Consider the following 8,244-nt stretch of genomic DNA (forward strand, 5'->3'; position numbering starts at 1 on the left):
GGCCTTTCCCATCCCCTGTGGTTCCATCTGCCTCTTTTCCTGCCTAGGCATTATCCGTGGACCAAGGGAGGGCTGCAGAAAGCCCCAGGCATGGCTGCACCCCCAGCACCGCTGCGCTGCCGTGCTGAGGCATGATCACAGCTCTGCTTCCAGCTGCTCGCCCTCCCAGCTCACCCTCCTGCAATATCTGCTGTTCTCCCATTCTGGGGGGGATTTTTGGGGGGCTGCTCCTGTGTCTGGCTCATACTGGGGTTCAACTTCCAGCCCCATGGCCAAGCCCCGAGTGCTGACCCCCATCCTTGGCCAAACCACACTGCAGTGTGTGCTTGCTGTGCAATACAGAACAGTATCCTTAAAGAGAAAAAGCCCTGGGTACCCTAATTGCAGCAGTTTTAGCTTATCCTGGTGTCCAGTGCCTCATGGTATCTCAGTCTCAGCCACACATGTCCCTGGAGCCAGCAGAGCCACCCCAAAGGGCTGAACCCCAGTTATAGCTTATCCCATCTGACTCATCCCAGTCATTCTTGACAGCTGCTTTAATTTTTATGAATGAACCATCTGTCCCAACAGGTCATAAAACTGCCACGGGTAGAGCAGCAGAGGATGAGAATAGCCCAAACTAGCTCTACATCTCCAACTGGAAAACCCCAAAGAATCCAGCAACACGTGTCTAAAGGAAAACCAGCGGTGCTCTGGCTACACCACGTGTATTTATTGACAGAGAAAACAGCCATGGTGTGTTTTCCAGCTCCAGGCTCAGCCCACAGCCACCAACACCCTTCAAACATCCCGTGGTGGGATCCAGGAGAGTCTGAAGGGCCCATCCACTCTCAGGCGGTTTCATCTGAGGCTGAAATGGGCTCAGGATTTTCCTGTGAAGGCCCCGGGATTAAATTAAAGAGGATTTAAGCAGATGGTCGGTTCTCTCCTCATCGTAGTTGGCAAAATGGGAACCATATCGCTGAATTGTCTGCCTGCACTAATTAATGTTTGTACAGTGCTCTGCGCTGCAAACCACTGCCGACGTGCTAACTGCTATCATTAGTATTATTACTAAGCTGTTTATGCCTGTTCCAGTGCTTTCTCTCCTCATCCCCAAGGGCTTTGCCTCTTTCCTGTGCAGATGTATGGGAAGAGGAATCAGCCCTCTCAGGCTCTGGCTGGCTCTACCCCAGGCTGAGATCCCTGGTTTTCAGGCAAAACCCTCTGGCTGTGCTCACAGCACCAGCTCCATGGTGAGGGCAGGAGCAGCCAGGGACCAGGAAGTTCTTCCCAGAGATGGGGTTTAGTGTCATCCTGCCCAGCCCTGGCTGAGGTGATTGTCTCAGTGCCCCTCCTGATTGCAAAATGTATGGGATGTTGCTTCCCTGCCTCCTTCGTGTCCCTGCAGGGAAAAGCTTTTTTGTGCTCTTAGGGGCTCTTTGCATCCTTCTCTGTCACTGCATGGCAAAGGGTTTTGTAGGGGAAGGGAGGGATCACTCATCCTTCCTAATGACCTGAGAGGAGACTGAGGAGCAGAGGAGCTCAGTGATGGATGAGCTCAGCCATGCTCCACGACAGGCACTTGTCCCTGTGCAGTAACCGAGCAGTGACGTCTGCTGCCACAGACTGGGCAGAAGGGACGCTGCATTCCCTACAAATAACCATCCTGCAAGACACTGTTCTGCACAGCTGAAGGATGGCTTTTCCCTTTCGTGCCCAGTGAAGCTTTTAGCAGAGAAGCAAATCACCAGAAATCATGGATGCTGCCTCTGGAAAGCAGTGAAAGGGCAACCATCTGCTCATGGGTGCACGGAGCAGCAAACGCTCCCCACAGACACACTGAAACCTCAGAGCTCAAAATCATGGAATCATGGAATGGCCTGGGTTGGAAGGGACCTTAAAGGTCATGGAGTTCCAATCCCCTGCCATGGCAGGGGCACCTTGTACTAGACCAGGGTGCTCCAAGCCCTGTTCAACCTGGCCTTGGACACTCCCAGGGATGGGGCAGCCACAGCTGCTCTGGGCTGTTCCAGTTCCAGTCCCTCACCACCCCAGGCACAGATCTTTGACCTGATCAATGTTTCCAAGACCCTGTTTTGAAATCCTTTGCTCAATTAACCTGACCAGGCAGAACATTCCTGTCCATCCCCACTGGCATCTTCCAGATACCAGAGTGTTTTTTGTGACTTGGTCAGGAAAGAAACTGCCCAAACAAGAAACTGGGGGAGTCCCTGAGAGGAACCAAATGAAATACAGGATGCAGGGAGCCAAGTATCCAAGATGCTACAGGGCAGGCAGCATTCCCAGCCTTGCTCCCTCAGGGTGAGGAAGGCACCCTCACTGCCCAAACAGTGAGACGACTTGACCCAGGACTGATGCGATGCTTCCAACGGGACGTTTAGGGTGTGAATCATCCTTCCATTTCCCCCATGGCAAATTCATGAGATGGAACAAGACTCAGAAAACTGGATGTGGGATTCAGGCAGAGCAGACAGCTCCTGGAGTGGGAACAGGGATCACTCCAGCCAGGACTGGCCCCCCTCTTGCCCTGGGCCAGGCTGCATTTGCTTTGCGGAGGTTGTTTAGCCCAAACAAAGAATCACAGAGAAAAACAGCTCCGGCAAGCAGGCGATCAACATTTTCTGTGTGGTTTGAATTATCCATGACTTTTGACCCAAGATTAAATCTAGTGTGTAACTGGTGGTTATATATTGAGTCATATGAGCAGCCTAATCGCAGAAACCCCATGTTCTCCAAACAGCCTGAGCCCTGTTGGGGCCAACTGTGAGCCGCTCACGTTTCCCAGCCAAAGCACCCTGCAGCTTTTGCATCATCCTTTTAATTCAACACTCACAAAGCATTTTTTTCATCTCACCGGTATCTCAAGCCCAGAACAAAACAAACCCTGTGATGCCATGAGCGGCCAGCCCAAGGAAGCCAGATTTCCCAGGAAGTTTGGCCTCCGGGTGGCTGCTCCAGTGTCTGGTAGAGGGCTGGGCTCACGCTGCAGCATTTTTCTCAGCAGGAGTTGTCTCTCCTCTGTATCCTCCATCAGCAGTTCTCCTGATGTGCATAGAAATTGCCTTTTGACTTCTACCTCTAGTGTAATTTGGGTGAAAATGAGCACAGGAGTTGGAAAGTGTTAGTGGGGGGTACGTGGCATGAAAAAGGGCTCTCCTGGGGTGTGGTGCTGGCTTTGATACCCACTGTGAATGCAGCAGGGCTTGGCACAGCATGGCCCTGGCTCTCCCCAAACTAATTTTTAGCTGTTTGCACCTACCTTCCCTCTCCTTAGGGCTGTGGGAGGCTGAACTGCTTCACCTCTCCCAGAGAGCCTGGCTAAGAGCCGTGAAAGGCTGCTATCAGCCACGGAGATCGGGTATTACTCCTGCCAGTACAGCCCTGCAGGCTCACGGGGTATTTCCCAGAACTGGTGGCCGGGATGGGGCTGGCACAGCCCATGTGTGCTGGAACTCTTTGCCATTCCTCCGCTCGGTCAGGCTGGGCAGCAAGGCCATCCTGGGGACCTGGGGAGGACCCAAAATAGGGATGATACAGGATCTGCCCAAACTCTGGTGAGTGGGAAGTGTGTTGGAAGACATTTGCATTCCGCAGGGAGTTCCCATGAGCTCACACACACGGGGTTGGCAGTGGGGACCTTGCAGGAACAGGGCAGTGAGGGATGCATGGGAGCCATAGAGGGAGCAGGGTGAGGGTCTCACAGCCTCATATCCATGCTCAGGGCTGGGGGAGAGACACCCAGCTTTTTGCAGCAAGGATAAACTAAGGATAAATCCTCTCTGTCCTCCTACAATAACTCACTGGCTGGTGGAAACCCAGATGGAAGAGCATGACCTCAGCACAGGCTGGTTGTCAGTCTGCTATGGAGCTGCTCAAGAGGCATTTCATCACCAAAGGCTCTTTGTCTGGAAGGCCAGCCACTGTCTCAAACTGTCCCAGGAGGCATGCTGGTGATGCTGTCCCAGGTTTAGAAGGGAGACAACTCCATCCTGACGGCCCCAGAACCCACCTGGGGTCCCACGAGGAAAGGGATCCCCAGCAGTCCCCCAGGCAGTGCTGGCTTTGGTGTGACCCCACATATCCCAGCACTTCAGTGTCACTCAGCTCATGGCAGACCCCAAATTTGCACACCTGATCCCACTGCAGGGACCTCTCCAAGTCCCCTCATGTTGACCCCATCCCCCAGGAGAATGCCCAGCTCCTTGCTGGTCTGAACTCGTGCAGGCATCAGCACTGGGCTTTCACTTGCTCTCGGTCAAGGTGGTTCTGCATCGCTTTGCAGTGAAAATAAAGAAACTGCTGGAGGGGAAATATTCCTGGTTAATAAACAGAGCTGAGCAACCACAGACCTCTCACCCAGGAGAGGAGGAGGAGGGCAGGGACAGCCTGGGAGCACCCAGGGTTGGATTTCAACACTGCAGAAGACAAGATGCTTGTATTGAATGTATTTAATTGTCTGGGTCGCAGCCCTGCGTGCGGTGGGAGCAGCTGTTTGGTCCGGCCACAGAGCCCTGCATGGATAAGGAGGAGCTGGATGGGAAGGGAGCAGTGACAGTCAAAGGATGAGGAGAAGTGGTTGGGATTTGGGGTTGGCACTTGGTGCTGGCTTTCCCCTTTCCCCTCCCTGCCTCCCTGCAGAGGAGGGTAGTGGTGTAAGGAGAAGAGGTGCCTGGGGGGCCAGGGGTGTTCTAGATCCCAGTTACTCGGGAGCTCTGTATTTCCACAGCTCCTCTGCTTTGTGTTATTGCTCGGTGACTTCCCTGAGTCCAACACCACATCTGCTGCCACTCCCCATGATTTGGTCTGTCTTTGGGTCACCTGGTGTCCCCCGCTGGCAGTGCCAGCTCCTACCATGTCCCTTCTGGATGTGGCAGATGAGCAAGCCTCTGAACTGGAGGCAAAAATTTGCATTTTAAATTCTCATGTCTGTTTTTTTCCATGAGGGAACACATGCACACTGTCGCCCGTCCTGTGGATGCCACCGCTGTCCTCAGGGGACATTTCTCTGACCTCAGAGCTTTGTCCTGCATGGCCAGGTAAGGTCATGCTGGGACAGTCCTAATGCCAGGGCTCCTTTGGTGCTGGCTGTGACAGCTCTGTCCTGCTCCACCTCCACCATAAATCATGGCAGGCTATAAATCCCTGCCAGCACTCAGGGACCCGTCCCCGGGGAGGGCAATGGTTCAGCCCTGAGGCAGCAAAAACAAGGATCATGTTTTTCACAGGAACAATATCACCCAGAGGCACAAACCAGACCCTGGAGCAGGGGGGTTCTGGCCCTGCGGCACTTCGGGGCGGCACCGATCCAGCCAGACCCGTGCAGGGACAACTCAGGGAACAAACCTTTGGCAGGGCAGATATTCCCAGCTGAATTTGGTCCCTGACCTGACTTCTACATGAATCCTCATGTCAGCACAAGGAAAATGGACTGAGCAGGGCAATGGGGACACAGGGCAGGAATACGTAGTGTTAGGGGGTTCAAGGAAATGCTGGGTATTCCTGCCCTGCAGAGGGACTGTGGCCAAAGGGGACAGGGATGGAGCTGCCCTGGGTCTCCCTACTCCTTCCCTAGCCCCTTTCCCAGCTCTGTGCTTCACCAACCCCACTGTTCCCAGCCCCATAGCAGCTCCTGGCCTGTGGGGACCTGTCTTCACCCAGCCTTGGCTGAGTTCAGCCAGGAGAAGGATTTGGGGAGATTTGGAGACATTTTGGACCAAACACCACAGGACACACAAACAGCCTCAGCCTTGCTTTCCATTCTACAGGCAGTTGAGATGAGGTTTAATTTTCCTAGTAAACTCCTGAGGTCCCCACAGCAGAAATTACATGGGAATCTTGATTTTCTTAAAAAAACCCCCTATTTCCCTGCTGTGACAACTGCTACTGCAAAAGGTGGTATGAATTTGTCACTGAAGAGATTAAATGGGATCTCAGCACACAAAAGGGGCAGAAGACCATGGAGGGCGAGCATGAGTGGCTCACAGGAGTTACTGGCACAATCCAGGGATTTGCCGGGAAATGCTGCAGGAGCCTCTGTGCACCCACACGTGCACCAACGTGGCAGGACCCGTGCGATTTCCCATCATTGGCCGCTCACAATCTCTTCCACAGGAACCGGGTAGATTATTTCTCCATTTGTGGGTGTGGGAGGTTGATAAGGAGCGGGGCCAGGAAGCAGAGAGACTGAGGTTTTTGTCCTTGGGGTTGTCCCAGGGCAGGTGGTCAGTGACAACAAAGTGCCAGATCCCCACCTGCCATCGGGGGTTGTAGTGCTTTACTTTTTCTTTTAGAAATTTCCGTTTCCACACCGGAGGAACAAAATATCCTTATCATCTGTTGCCTGCCCACCTCATGGCTGATATATCGAGCAGTGAACCACTGCCAACCCTGTGCAGGGAGAGACTGCCCAGAGTTCTTCCTAATTTTGGTGCAGGGTCACATTGTCCCTTATATCTGTGACTCAGAGTCCTCTGGTCCCTGAGTAAGGATCAGCTGACCCTGCTCATGGCGGGATGTGGGATTCAACCCCATTTCCCTCCATTTTGTGAGCATAAGCATGGCCTTGCTGCAAGCCCCAGCTGCTCCCTGCCCTCCTGTCCCCAGCCTTGGACCCGCAGCACAGTCCAGGGTTGCTGCCAGCGGCTCCTTGGTGGCCATGATCTGGGTTTTAGAGGCGACACAAAGTGCAGGCACCTGGATTCCTTGTATGCTGGTTTTCTAGTTCAGTGCCCTGTGCTACCCAGGGCAACAGTCACATTTTTCATGGAGCAGCACCACAAACTCCCCGACCTCCCTGGGCTCCCCAGCGCGTGAGCCATGGTGAGAGCCAGGGGTGTTTCCAGCTGAAGTCTGAGTGAGAGCCGCTCATCCCTGCTGGTGCTCCCAGGGGAGCTTCCCCAGCCGGCCTGGCTGCAGGAGAGGATGGGGAGAGCTTTGGGATCTGCTGACGAAAGACAAAATGCAAAGGAGCAATGAGGCTGCCCAGGGTGCCAGAGCATGGTCCCTGCCCCCTCAGCAGCCGGGAGGCCGTAACATCCCAGGAACAGCCAGAAGGTCCCGTTCCAGCTCCCAAACTGAAAACAAAAGTGCGTCTTGTTCCCATCCTGTTTTCAAAGCCAGAAAGGTCGGGGCTGCGAGAGCCCTGCCAGGCTGGGCAGCACTGCCAGCTCCCGTCACCTGCCCCGACCTCAGCTCCGGCAGGGACAGACGTGTCCCACTGCTCCTCCTGGACACAGCCTCTCACCGGCAGCGCTGGGATGGCGACAATGGGGATGTCCCCAAAAGTCTATGTTTGGAGAATCTTGCACCCAAGGTCATGTTCTTGTTCCTGCTCCCTGCACTGCATCAGGAGAAGGAAGGGAAGAAAGATGTGGAGCTGCTGGAGCAGGTCCAGAGAAGGCCACAAAGATGCTCCAAGGGCTGGAGCCGCTCTGCTATGGGGACAGCTCAGGCTGAGAGACAGCTGGGGGTGTTCAGCCTGGAGAAGAGAAGGTGACAGGGAGATCTTCAAACCCCTTCCACTGCCTAAAGAGGCTCCAAAAGAGATGGAGAGGGACTTTGGACAAGGGCTTGGAGTGACAGGACAAGGGGGAATGGCTTCCCATTGACAGAGGGCAGGGTTAGATGAGATATTGGGAAGAAATTCTTCCCTGTGAGGGTGGGGAGGCCCTGGCACAGGTTGCCCAGAGAAGCTGTGGCTGCCCCATCCCTGGAAGTGTCCAAGGCAAGGTTGCACGGGGCTTGGACCAACCTGGTCTAGTGGAAGGTGTCCCAGCCCATGGCAGGGGGTTGGAACTGGATGACCTTTAAAGTCCTTTCTAATCCAGGCCATTCCATAGTTCTGTGTGTGGGAACACTGTGTCCAGGAGGATCACACTATGGAACCCCTGCACTTAGCAGAGATCCAAAGTCTTCAAAGCCCTCCAGCAAAACACTGTCAGCTCCTGGGAGTTTCCCTGCCACTGTGAAGGGAGTTTCTAATTCACCTCCAAATTCCCCAAGCCCTGAGAAGGCTTTGTTCTCGTTAGATGAGGCCATCATTAGAGGGGCTGGTGCTGCTGGTGTTGAGGGCTCTGTGGGCAGCCCTCCTGCTGGGATGGGCTGGGGAGAGGAATTAAAAGGATCCATATGTCAGGAAGAGCAGCATGGACCTGCCATTGCCATGTCAGGCTCTGAATGATCCCACTCATCCCTGTGCCCTGTGCCTGCACCACTGCTGCCTGCTCAGCGGAGATTATTAGC

This window comes from Coloeus monedula (genome assembly GCF_965178545.1).
Source record: "Coloeus monedula genome assembly, chromosome: 16".
NCBI classification, from domain to species: domain Eukaryota; kingdom Metazoa; phylum Chordata; class Aves; order Passeriformes; family Corvidae; genus Coloeus; species Coloeus monedula.